Genomic DNA, 14,105 nt, shown 5'->3' with positions numbered 1-14,105 from the left:
TCATCCTACCTGCACTGCCGTGTGGTGAGACAATTCCGGCTACCCCAGCTTATAGGGGAAAATATAATCCAGCCATTCGGGCAAATCCCTCCCCTCTGCTTCCCTCACGTGGATAAGATGTGTAACTAAGGTGTACCCATATATGTTTAATGTGTTGTAATCACTCCTTTTGAACCTCCTGCCCCAAATTGCTTTGTTTTCCCCACAATAAACCTTGCTGTTGTTAGAAATTTAGTAAGCACTGAGCGAGTTATTCACTCAAAAAAGTCAGGACATAAGTTCCTGTATCCTCTGTGTGAGGCGATACCCACGCGTGGATCTCTCAGCAAATCCTGATAAGTTAATACACTCCAATAAGGAGATATAATAGGTCACGGATCGTGACAGCATCATTTTGTGCATTGTATTTATCACTGAAAAAGCTGCTTTTCCTCTGTTGTATGTGTACAGAAGATTACAAATGTAGAGCTCTGAAATTATTTGACTTCAGTGTTTGGATGTGTGACTTTACATCTCTCTGTGAATTACTTTTTTTTCCGTACAAAACCCAAGCCTTTTCACTTCTGAGTTTAAGGCTTTTAAAACTTAGTGTGATGTTTTGCAGATTTTATAGTATGCTGAGATATCTCAAATATTGCACCAGGACTGTATTTAAATGGTGAGTGTCTGTGAGAGTTTATTAATAGTCTTTGTACTACAAAGCTTTAACACTGAGTAGCTCAAGCTGCATTGTCAGAGGTATATTTTAAGAACGTAAACTGTATATGGAAATGTAAAGAATCTTGACACATTTGTCTTACAAGTTTTGTGGTGTTTTGAGCCACATTCTCTGTGTTAAACTTTTTCAGGAAGTGGAGGCTTGGTACAGAGTTCTTCTTTCAAGTCAGTTGCTCTTGAAACTGTTTCTGTGTCAAGGTAAATCTTTTGCAAAGAGTCAGACTCTGGAATAAAAATTCACTTGCTGTAACAATTGTTTGAAGGTGGCAGTTTGGATTTTGACATTGAGGGTCAATTCCCTGATCTTCCAAAGGCTTCCTTCTGGTTTTGGGCAGATGTTTCTGTTATACATGAAATAAAATCTGAAGTTGCAAGATTGAATGATCTTAAATCTTATCAGTAGGTACCATAATGCATTTGTGCAGATAAAGTGCTGTATCTAGTCTATAAATTTGTTTTCCTGTTTTTAGACGAGGAACGAGCTGTATCATGGAGCAGCCTAGTCCTGTTACAGAGGTTTACCATAGGGACAGAGAGTCTGGAAAAGCGGGTGCTGGCTTAGGTAGTTTGGCCAACTTAAATGGTCCTTTTCAGAGCTGATAATTTTTGAACCAAGACATAGCCTCTGGCTGTGGTGGAGAGAAACAGTATGAACTGAGGGAAATATGTAGGTAGTTTCAGAGCTAGTGTTAGTTTAAAGCCATGGTGCATCTGAATAGTGAAATGGGGTCCGTGCAGGTCAGGTTTTACGCTGTGTGAGGATTTTATTTTTCTTAATAGCTTCTGCAAAAATATTTCATGTATGTAAACAGATACAATAGTCTCGTGAAAGAGTAGTGGAAATTATCTGGGATGTTGTGTGCTTGATAAAGTCCATGTTATTCTAGAAAGCGAAAGAATACAAACTTAATTGAAATGCATTCCTATTTTTGCAGTAGCATACTTAGCTGGAGACATCAGCGGTGTTTCTTACTGTTCCGTCCCAATTTGTAGGAAGCAGTGTGGGTCATGGGATGGCTCATATTCTTGAGTTTATCAAAAAGTTCCCATAGGCCAAAAGAAGCAATGTAAGGCAGCCTGTAACAGGCAGTGACTGTGCAAACTGCGCTTTATCTCATCTGTCAGATTGCTGAGAAGGTCCTTGTATGAATGCACGGGGCTACCTCAAGCATTGCTTCAATGCTGAGGGGTAGAGGCATGCTTTCTGTGTCTCCTGACTGATATTTCCAGATTAGACTGTAAGGCGAGGACAAAGCATTTCCTATTATTAACAAGCAACAACAGCTCAAGCAGAGAAAGAAAAGCTTCAATTTAGCTAAATTAAGATCACATGATATTTTGCTGTTATGCTACCCACCCCTGCAGATGTTTCCTTTCTTTCCAGCTCAAGGATGTAGCTGTTAAGAGGGGAGGCTTTTACTAATGAGCATATAAGAAAACAAGGAAGCTCTCAATTTTTTTGTTTTTAGTGGGTTTTTGACCAAATTTAATAATATGAACTGTGTGTTTGTATTGGAAATACTAAATGCAAGATATAAACAAAAACATGGTGAAAATAGTTTGCATCTCTGTCCTGTGAAGTCCCTATACTTCTTATTCTGTTGATCCTGTTTCTTGAAATCTGCTGTTATTCTGTGGAAGCGTAAGTAGTGCAGATTTTGGATGTGGACAAGCTACTGCAAATATAAGTGTGCGTATATATACACGCACACACAAAATACAGTACACTTGTTGTGTCATACATATGTATAAAAATATAATAGATGTATAGTAGATTAGGATCATTTTAATGAGTTGAAATATGTAAAATTTGATAGTATCAGGTGTTTACAGTGAGATCTGATAAGTTAGTTTATGTTTACATCTGAATAATTTGGGGATTAGGTGCTAACTGTGAAGTCCTGTTTCATCTGTGTTAGAACACAGCTCTAGATCATGCCAGACTTGATCTTGCATCGTGCAAAAAGTCCAGGCATCAGAACTACAGTATAAGAAAACTGGAGCTGGCTCTGTGTAAAAAGCTGTTTCAAGTCTAGCTGGACTTAATGGGTTGGTATTCTTGCTTCAAAATAGAAAAACAATTTTCTGGATCTTCCCTGGCCTGAGTAGCTGCATGATCGGTTATTCAAGTATGTCCAGGTAGGCTCATTTTACAGAGCCAATTGATGTCACTGTGTTTAATGCAGAGCCATGTAATCTGAACTATTTTCAGTTGAACAGACACAGGGAAGCAACGCTTTTGAGACAGTCCTTTTTCAGACTGTCACATATCGCTACATCTTTGAGTGGTTTGCAAGTGTAAAGCTAGTTTTTGTGTTGGGATGGGGGAGCTTGATTTCAAATTAAGATGGAGTTTTTCAGGTATAGGCTTCTTCTAACCCTTCTTGCTTTTCTGTATTTAATTTTGGGGTGGGAGGGGGGGAGATGAGTATAAATGTGTGAGCATTTTAAAGTGAAGTAGGAAAGTAAAGGTTGCTTTAGATAGCCTTCACCGTAGCATTTCAGGTCTTGTGGAGTAGTGATGAGGCTGAACACTAACTGCTGTGCTTTGCAAAGCAGCTTTACATTAACAGTAGAGCACAGTAAAGAAAGTTTAAACTGTGGAATAAGTTGCATGTGTGTGGGTTTTTAATTTTTGTGTGTTCCTTGACCTTTTTGACAACTGAAATCCTTTATCTTGAAAATAACTGTTTATTCTTTTGAATTATTGTGTTTACTACAATAGTAGCTAAAAAAGTATACCAAACACAATTCCGTCTGTCCTTTTCCTTCACCCCTGAACCAGCTCTGTAGCCTGCACAGTGCATGGTAGTAATGCATGACTCCTTCCTGTTGCCTCCCAACCATCTGCTGTGCTGGCACAGGTACTCTGGTTTTGAAAGGCTGCAGATTTCCCACTTATTTCATACATGTGGAGTAGTCCTGTATTGTTGTGCTAAGCCTTTCTCTTTACCTGAGCTTGGTTTGAGGACATTGTTTATATATTTTATTGAATTGGGCTATTCAGTTCTGAGAGGCATTTCAATATCCGCATTGGTGCCTTTGCTGGTCCCTGCTGCAGGACACCAGCCACTGCCTTCAGTAATGAATGGAAAAAATATCCCAAGCTTCTGTTCCATCTGGGTGGGATTCACACTCCTGAAGGAAAATGCTAGGTTTTCTACTAGTCCCACCTCTTAGCAAATACCTTAATTAACTTTGCTTAATCCCCTAAAAAGGACCTATTGCTGTGGCCACCTGGTCATAGTGATAAAACAATGCTTTAAAATTATAAAAGTGGTCTCCTATGATGGAGACACCTAGGCCTACGGTAACTTCATTGAGTGATGTTCTCGCATTTATTTCCTTGCTCTGAAATGTCTCTGCTTGTTACCTCTAGACCCTTTAGAGAGCTGAGTGGGGGAGTGCTGCTTGCAGAGACCCCCCACTGCTGCTGGTGGCTGCTCAGGGCCTCCCTACACAACCAAAGTGAGCAGTGAACATGAGAAATGGCATTGCCCATCCTTGTCCTTAGACTCATAATTTACTTCTGTTTCCTGTTGTTTGATACTGAAAGCATCAATTGCAGTAACTTTCTCTCCATATGGAGTCATAAAATATTTGGATCTTGTTTGGAAAGCTAGTTGAGTTCTTCAGTTTGTTTGCCTTCATTGTCCTTTCTAGTTACAGCTGCAACTCAAGAGAAAGGTTAGTGTTGGGGAGTCTCAGCAAATATCCTGCACTTTGCATACGCATACCACCCATCCCATAAGAGATGAATGGGACTCCCTGGTGACTCTGAGAGCTGGCAGTTTCCCTGAGTTCTGCAGTTGGAGAAGTCTTTCTTTGGAAACTGTTTGGGTTTTGTTTTGTTTGGAATTTTTGGTTTTGGGTTTTTTTTCCTTGCCTTTTTTCCCCTACCATTCTGAAGAGCTGCTGCATGGAAGAAGAGCTGTGCCTCCTAGTTCCAAAAGCGGACTGTATCTGCTGTTAGCAGTGGCCCCAGAAAGAGGGCCCTGCCTGTCCAGTTTTATCTGTCTCTGTGAATGCTATCTGCTGATTTGTTGTATGTGTGAGGACTCATTCTCTATCTCCACATCTCAGCTTTCTCTTGTGGTGAGAGTGGTTCTGCAGCTGTTTGATCTTTTGAGTTTTGAGGGCTTGTTTACATCTATATTTCCAGTTTCAGGTTCTTCATGGCAATGTAGCCTCCTCTTGATGCCTACTGAAAACAGGCTCAGGAGTTATTAGCATTGGGCAACCAAGTTATTTGTGCAGATTTTGTAAGAATATAGCACTGAAGTAGACAGGATGGAGACAGATACCTTCTGTCTCACGCTCAGAGGGTTTTACTACCAGTCAGTAGGTCCAGCATGGTCAGTTGGGTATAATCAATTTCCTTGTCAACCGTTCTGCAAAAGAGCAGAGGAATACTTAGGAATGTTGTGAGGTAGAAGACTCTTTACTCTTCCGTGCTTCATTATGTCTGTGTCTCCACATGCCAGATTCTTCTGTTTAGGGTATGCTCTTACAGCACTACCCTGGAGATAAAGGCTTATTCATCCTGAATTACTTCGACTCCAGTCGACTATGTTTTGGTCATGTCTAGTTAGTGAAGTGCTGTTAATAAAAAGTACATGTCAGCACATAGTAAGTGTCAGCAATTACATTAATATATTGTATGTACTGTTGTGTTCCATATATTGTACTGTGAGTTTGTATCACATATAAGTTGTATATGAACTCATTATTGGATAGAGGGAAGCTTTTCTTTTTAACATTACAGTGATTTATTTCTACTTAGCAAAGTTCAGTTTGACATAAAAACAGGGCAGATTACACTTAGCCATGCCCAAATAACATTCATATTTCTAAAACGTAGACAAGAAAAAAGGTACACTTTTTAATTAAATCAGAAATTACAAGAATGCAGGCAGTGTTTGAACATGATGAGAATTTAGATTTAGAGAAAAGTAAGTAAACACGAGAGCCAGATATTACACAAGCAAATTTATTTTTTTTTTAAAAAAGTAGTATTTAAGGTAGAGGCTTTGCATACAGATGTCTTCACAGCCTCAAGGCTGTATAATGCCTTCTTACATGAAGGGAGAGAGTGTGAGAAACGTTCTGTGGTGATACTAAAGCTTGTAGGTAGATGAAACTTACATTTATTATGTGTCTGCTCTAAGTGTAAGTCTATGTAAATTAAACAGTAATTATTAATTAAAGGTTTTTTAGCCTTGTTGCTTGTTTAGTGTGAAGGATGACTTTGGGGAAGCATGCAAAAATGAATCTTGCAATTTTACACTCAAAATACTGAAATGTTTGGTATTATTTGTTAATAAACTGTACAGGCTAACTTTGGTCATAGTAAAGAAGGAACAGCTTTCAATGACTGGTATTATGCATAAAATGCTGCAGATACCTTTGGAATTCAGCTTGAAGTATCTTAACAAGTCTGGTAGTACAGCTGTAAAATATTTAATGGGTGCTTTGCTTTCCTCAAAATTTTGGGCTCTCTTCCTTTTTGCAAATTCTAGGTGCCTTTTTTAATGGTGTTCGCTAGCATCAAAGATCCATCTAGGGTTTTTATAGGTTTCCTTTTATCCCAACAACTTGGCAGACTGATTTCTGATGATCAGTGTGAGTTTGGTGATAGTGATGTTTACATCTTTGAGCTACCTTGTGAAGACAGAAAATTATGGAAGACTTCTTTGAGGGACACATACTGTTAGGTTATACTTCCTGCCTGAATTTCTGTCCTCCCCAACATCCTTCCTCCCTGTTTAGGGGAAGTCTATAGGATTTTGTTGAGCTTAAAAGCCAGTTTGGACAAGTGGGGGCCAATAATTATTGCTGATCTTTTTGCAGGGATTTTTTTTTTTTCAGTGAGAGACTAAAATGCTGCTGGGGTTGAAAGTGATGGAACTCATTTTCTTGGTTCAAAGACAAAAATGTATCCTGAATACTTGGAGGATGAATTTGCTTAAGATGTCACCTTTGTGTCAGTAATGATTTTGCTTCAACTGGGAATTACTTCCTTCTGTATAAGATATTATTTATGCATTCCAGTCTAGTTTAAAGACACTAGAAATGTCTTCTCTCACCATGGCTTGAGTCTTGTTTTGGTGTGCAGTCATTGTTTTTGTATTTATTAAATGCGACTCATCTCCCAGCAATCTTTGATTTATGAGCTTGAGGAGAACTGAAAAGTAAAGACTAACCTTCCACCTTGTATGAGTGATCCTGCTATTCAGGTGCTACTGAGATAAAACTTTGGCTGGCTTTCTCTGGGCGTGGAATATGCCTTGCTGTACTGCGAATGAGGATGGAGATAAGTCATCTCAAAGAAAAATGGTATAACCATTTCTTTGGCAGTTTTACATGTCTATCTTGCATCTTTCTTAAAGGAAGTGTTACATGTTTTAAGAACACGGGGCTGTGTGATTTGGTGGGTTTGTGGTTATTTTTTATCAATTGAAGGACCATGCAATCAACCATGTGTTCACCAAAGGACTGAACTTTTACTCTCAGTTTACCCAGTGTGCAGGAGTCCAGGTCTGTGACCACAGGAGCAAATAATACGGGTCAAGGGGACATGTCCTCTAGGCATGGTACTTTGCTTCATAATTTCTGATCAGAGGGCTGTATAAAAGAGAATTTTTTTAGGGGTATATTATTGCTTCATTTGACATTTTGTCAGCTTCTAGCAAAGTGATTTGAAGTTATCTTTTTGAGACTAAAACGTTCAGTGGCTAGTTAAAACTTTATTTAAAAATCATGAGTGGAAGAATTTGACTATTAAATAAAGGCTAACTTATAGTGAAAGCTGCTGTTAGGTAACCCTGTAAAGGCAGGGTTTTTTCTTCTATTCTGTAGCCTTAGCCAGAAGGGACCAAGTTTTTTTTCGTTTTTTTTCCTCATGTTACCTTTATAAAGGTCCTTACTCTTTGTCATACAAAATAAGATCAAACTGCTTTAGAAAAGCTTTTTTTTTTTCTCTAAAATTGCAGATTTCACAAGGTGGTTAACTAAGTAGTAGCTACTTGGGTACAGAAACTAGGCAAAATAAATGACCCGATAGAGGAAATATCTATAAAGATAGTATTTAGAAGTCAGAGTATATCTATTTGTTCAAGTAGTCAAGAAGACTATTGATAGGTTAAATTCCAATTATATAAGACTTGCATAAAGATTTTTATCATGTTCAATGTAGGTCTGTCTGTAAATTGCTCAGAATTTTAAGAGGAGCTTTGTAGAATATGCAGATTGAGTATGCTTACCTTTTTAATTTTTTTACACTGATACAATGGGAAGTTATTAGTGGGAGATTAAGTTTTAATTGGAAATAGTATTGTTTACAAACCAATGCTTTTTACTGAATTTACATAATTCTCTTAGTGTGTGTTAAGTTTACAGTGATTTATGTAGTTCTTTAAGGTACCATCTGATTTTTCATGGATGCTTTTATTGCTCAGGAAAAAGGGGTAAATACAATATTAAAAACAGATAACGTGTTTTACAATGCAATTAAGCATCTGTTGTATGTCCTTTTAATTGCATATAACAGGAAAGGACGGTTTGAGATACTTGATGCAGAAACCTTGTATGAAGAAATCCTGAGGGAAATGGTGCTTGAATCATCTTTAGTAGCCTGAGTTTCTTCAGTCCTTGAGCTGGATTGTATGCGTTCTGACTTGGATTTTGTGCATTGAATGTATAGAGAAAAGAACAGATCTTCATTAAGGAATATGGCAAAATAATCTTTGGTTTGTTAGATTTTATATGGAATGAAAATAAAACATCCATTTTTCATTCTCTTGAAATGCAAACAAGTTTACCCTAAAGACAAATTACCTTAGGGATATGAGATACTTACATGTTTGTAATTTGATCGCTACATTTTTGGCTTGCCATGTAGGAACTCTGCCTTCAGTAGACATATTCTTGCCTATGCTAAACATCATCTGTTTCTTGCTGTCTTGCATCCTTGTTTTCTTTGCATTTTTGAAAACTTGTTCTTTTTTAAAGCCTTCTCTGGCAAGGGATGTTCTGGTGGGTGTGATGTGGTTGGTCATGTCACAGGGTGACTCAACAGACGTTCAATTTTTTTTTTATAATTCAGATTCTTGTTTATAGTGGTGGCTGAAAGTTGCTGTTACTGAACATGTCTCACATTTATTAATAATAACATTGGCTTTTTCTGTTGCCCTACTGGCAGACCTTACAGGGGGTTCAAGGATGGCATGAAGATAACCTTCCACTCCTGGCAGGCTCTTTCAAGAGATAATGATTTGACTGGGGAGTACTGTTGTTTATGAGTAGCTGTTCAGCAACTTCAATGAATGCTAAAAGTTTATATGGAACTACAAGGAAATTGTAGGTTCTCTTCTCACTACAATCAAATGCTGTACTTCCCATTTCTCAAACCTGGTGAAGTTCTCTGTATGGCTGTATTTTGCAGTGAAGTTGCAGTATTTCTATGTGTAAACCTCAGTGATCAGTTGTTTATACATACTAAAATTACCTTTGGCTAATTAGAGGGATATTTGTCAGAAAAAAAAGATGAAAGTATATTATAGGCTGTTTTTTTCAGTGCTACATTTAAACTTACTGTTTTCATGTCCATAATAATAGGTATTTGCTTATTACAATTTTTTTGATCTTGTGTGATGCCTGCAGTTTATGATTGTTCAAAACTGGTGCATTAAATGTTGCCTATAAAAAAAATATCAGGAGACAAAAGATTGCAGGAGAATGTTAAATAGATGGATTCCTGCCTGTCCCTTAATGGAAGAAATCATTGTCATATTTTAGAGGCCAGTGATATTTTTTTATTAGGAGCTATTTCCTTTGCCAGTGTACTAGGATCAGAATGTTCTTACTGGCTCTGGTTTCTGTGCATGTCATGAAAGACTGAGAAGGGACTTTATTTGTGCAGAACTGAAAAAAATGGTGTAATGTTCAGAAGCTGAACAGATTAGTTGGGAGGTCTTCAGTAACAAACCCCATCCTTAAGCAAAGGTAACTAAGTTAACTTCCGCATTGCTTGAATTTTAAACTAAGGCAGTTCATCTTGGCAGTTCCACAGTCCTTGCTAGTTGTTGCATTTGTTAGTCATCTAATTACAATTTTGTAGGCTTTACTCTAACAGTTTAAAATGTGAATGAAGATGACAGATGAGGACAGACTAGGCTGCAATTGAGTCCTTGGTATTGTTGTTCTTTTCAAAAGCTGCTGATAATCCTTCTGGACTTTTCAGAGGAGCTGAGTCCTGTTGAGCTTATCTCAATTCTCTTACGTTTTCTGGTTCCAGAAGTGGCTTAATTTCTTCTCTTCGCTGTAGCACCAAAAGCCTTCTCAATTTCTGTTTTTCATTGCTGAAGAACAGGGTTATTGGAGATAGGCTGGGATTTGAAGCATTGGCTATTATTTCCTTGTCCTGGTGGATGTACCAAGGTACAGTTTTCCAACTACAAACTGTATAATCTGTATAGAAATGTGTTGTGTTTTACATTCCTGAATGCAGGCGGTTTTTTCTGGTGGGTTAGCTATCTGACCAAAAAGCTGCAGCATTTTTCTTACAGTAGTATGTGTTGCTGTCATTGCGGTTAGAATGGAAATGCTGTCTTCTCTGTAAATGTTGGCTGGACTTGACTGTGCCTACCTTGCTGATGAGCGTTGCAGTTTGAGATCCCCGCTGTAAGGCTGAATCAAAAGAGGATTATTTTGAAGCAGCCCAGGAAGAAAACCAAGCAGTAAATTCTGACACGTATCAGCCAGTTTCTGAGACACAGCAGCAGAGCTACAGAAGGACAAGAAGACTATTATTTCTGTTTGAATACCCTTTGAATAGGCTATAGGCTCTGGTATCTCAATTTGTTTCACGCATCGTTGAACTAGAATATTTAGAGGAGGGTCACAGGGTTTTGCATGCTTGCTTTGTGTGTCTTTTGCCTTTGATTTGAAATGTTGTGTGTGGTATGGCACTCACTTTGAAACTGAAATGGAAGATTTCAAATAAGGCTGAGAAGATAAATATAATAATATTTCTTGAATCATAGATACATAAAATTACCCTTAGGAAAAAAACACAAGAGGTCTTATTTCTGCATGAGGGGAGGGATTGCAGTAGGATGTAAAAATAACTGGAAAACTAGACCTTCTTATGTGTTTAGAATACGTGTATTGAAATGTTGAGAGAAAGTAACTAAGGGTGAAAAAAAAAAGATCACGGCAAAGATGTGATTAGAGGAAAAGTGTCTTCCTAATTGCATATGTTCTTCAATTCTGTTTTTACTTGTTTTAAGTGAGGAGATAGTAGTCAAGAAAACGATGCCTTTGTTTTAGGTGAGGAAAAGAGGAGTGTGTGAGTATGCATGAGCTATGTACACCCAGAAGTGTGTTCCAGAAGACACGTTTGTATCTCAACAAAGTAGAGAGCAAGTGAAACGTGCAAGCTGTGCACATTTCTTATGAGTCATCTGAGTCTTTCACTGTTGTATGTTGATTTTGTTAATATCTAACTTTTTAAAAATTTGAGTCCTTTTGCACGTGATATGACCAGAGATGTAATGCTGAAAGGGATGCTGGTTTACACATATCTATTGAGAATGCTAGTGATCATGATGTTATTTTGGTTGTGGGGGAAAAATTATATTTTGAAGGGCATAGTGATGTTCAAGGGCTTTTGGGGTAATTATGCAAATTATTACTTCTGTGTATGTCTTTTTGTATTTTAGGCATCAAAAAATAAAGATGGAAAAGAGCAGAGTGAAGCTGTATCACCATCGGAGGAAGAAGAAACTTTTTCTTGGCCTGGTCCCAAAACTGTCGTGCTAAGGAGGACATCTCAGGGTTTTGGCTTCACCTTAAGACACTTCATAGTTTATCCTCCAGAATCTGCAGTTCAGTTTTCTTTTAAAGTAAGTTAAATTGATAATGAAGTACTTATACATAGCCCTGATATACTTTTTAGGGTAAAAACTTCCAACTTGCTTGAAAGTAAATGTATATATTGATGTATCTGACACAGATGAATGATCCCTTGCGTGTAAGGCGGGTGGGCTCATTTATTACATTGTTTTATAACCATACACTGATCTGTCCTAGGATAGCAACATTGACTGGGTATGAGATCGCTCAAGTTAAAAATATTTGTTGCCATGGGTAAGACCAGTGGTTATGGTAGAACATGAAAATATTTCTCTGAACATAATTCTTTTACTCAAAACCAGTGTGATTAGTCAGTACACCTTTTAAAGTGTAGACTTCAATGGTGGGAGGCTAGGGTTTTTTCTTTTCTGTTGTTGCTAAGTATTTTGTTTTGTCCCCTTCCCCCCAAAAATGAAATTTGTCATACCTTTGTACAAAGAGAATAACCTGGGAAAACATACCATAGTTTCTAACTGAATAACCTAAAATTAATGTACATTCAAAATATGGGCTGTGTTTCTGTGTTATGTTCTTTGTGCTGAAAAGAAAAATCTGCGATTCCCTGTTAGTTAGTCAGAAGATAGATACACAAAATATATACAGACCTACGCTAAAGGACAGCTTTCTTAAATAAAAAAAACTGTAAAATATTGTGAGTTAAAACAGGTAGTTCTACATGTTAAGTAGCTAATTAGTCTGTATTGCTCAAAGTGTGTATATGACTGAATGTTTTGGAAGATGCTGTAGTACCTGATATGAGAAAAAGTCCATTTAGTAGTGAGATAAATTTCAATATTGAGGGTTTTTTTTCCTAGTGAGTTCAAATAACATTTGCTCATTTTGAAGTCATCAGGTATGCAAGTTCTCATAATCTATGCCACTTCTCATTTTTGCTTTTGCTTTTCCAGCTAGGCAGAAGAATAGATTCTTACCAAGATGGGAAATGGGTATTGTAGCTTCATGCTCTTTCCAGATAGCTAATTCACTTGTGTCTCTCTTCAGGATTCTCTTGTTAAAGTTGTCTTTTTTGCCTGTCCTTAGGTGGTTGTAAGATTTCTTCGCAGGAGAAAGTTGGCATATTTTTAAGGTTAACTTCAGCTATTGAGTGCCCAACTTTTTTCCCTTTGACCAAGGAATCACTGAAGCTAACTGGAAGAGAGACTGTTAGCAGTATCAGGTGATCTCAACGTTTCTGTTGTTCAACACAGATTATAGTCAGCCAAGAGAAGTACTTGGTTAAATTCCAACGTGAAACAGGAAGGAGAGTGGGACAGCCTTAGCTGGAGCAGAACAAATTACATGCACTAACCCATCTATGCACTATCACCCAACAACAATCCTTATTCACTTTGAGGGTGAAAATGTAAACAGCATGAGCAGAATAAATCGTCTTAACTGAGAAGTGACTGTATATATTTCTTTGTGAATGTGTCGGTAGATCCCTCTGAGGAGGAGATCTCCTTCATATGCAGAAGGAGACAGGCACAAGGAGGGCAAGTAATATAAAAAAAGAAATGGCCGCCCATGCCCTCTCATTCGCATCTGATGGTTTCTGAGGTAGGCCCAAACAGTACATAGTGAGCCTGATACCTGTGAGTCTTGAGACATGTCTTGAAGTTCTCCCTCCATGTTTTGCTTCAAGAGAGCTCTTAGTGCCTTTTTTTGTTTGTTTGTTTTTCTCTGGTATGTCAGAATCTAGTTAACTAATTCCAGTTTCTGTTTTTTGAAAATGAAATAATGAGATTGCTGGATAGTTGTAACACTTTTTTTTCAGGTATTCGTGTAGATATAAAGGTCATAAGGTTCATTTGGACAGAGCCCTGGTAAATAATTCTGTAAGTTAACCTAAACTGTTACAATCTCTTCCTTTTATTGTCCATGAGGTGGAAGAAAAAAAGAACAGATCTTAAAAAATGATTACTCCTAGGTCTTTGTACAGTGGCTTGTACAGAAGTCTGTGTACCTAAGTTATGGTACCAAAGAATGAAATTCAGCTGTTGCCAGCCTGATCCTAATATCAGGCAAATCTCATTTTTCTGTTAGTCTTGTTTGACCAAAGATAGTATCAGTTACCAGCTAATTAGTCTCTGTCATTGATTAGAAGCTCAAGTATCATTCCTCTCTCTTTCCTCATTGATCTGAATTGTAAGGGCCTCAGAAGGCAGAGACATTTTGTTTTGCATATCTTAGGTAGTATAAGAATGTAACCATGATTTGGTTTTCTGACTGTCTTAAATCCTGTAGTAACTTGTCCCTTCTTCACAGCTGAGAACGCAGGCAGTTACCTGTGATACAAGCTGGAGGTTACAGCCAGAAGTTAAAAATGCCGTTGATACAACAGGCAGAGTTACTCAATCCTCCACAGAGCCACAGTCCTTTTGTTATCACAAGTGTCAACCTGATGCTGTCGCTTTCCCTCTAGATCAGTGCAGAAGTGGCATTTTACCCCAGGGAAAGCTTTGCATTGTAACTCT

At 37.8% G+C, this 14,105-nt stretch overlaps 1 protein-coding gene across 1 annotated transcript in view; it reads left to right on the top strand.

Annotated features, from left to right (window-relative positions):
• Positions 1 to 11,447: 11,447 nt before the first annotated feature.
• The window catches only part of ARHGAP21 (Rho GTPase activating protein 21), a 61,558-nt gene continuing 58,900 nt past the window's right edge, over positions 11,448 to 14,105 (top strand). Inside the window, exon 1 of the mRNA XM_010006956.1 lies at positions 11,448 to 11,621. The gene's annotated coding sequence lies outside the window, so the exon portion shown is untranslated. The remainder of the gene's footprint in view (positions 11,622 to 14,105) is intronic.

The sequence above is a fragment of the Chaetura pelagica genome, unplaced genomic scaffold, assembly GCF_000747805.2.
Source record: "Chaetura pelagica isolate M959 unplaced genomic scaffold, ChaPel_1.0 scaffold17, whole genome shotgun sequence".
NCBI classification, from domain to species: Eukaryota; Metazoa; Chordata; class Aves; order Apodiformes; family Apodidae; genus Chaetura; species Chaetura pelagica.
The sequence above is the reverse complement of the archived record's forward strand: the minus strand, read 5'-3'. Positions and strand labels throughout refer to the sequence as shown.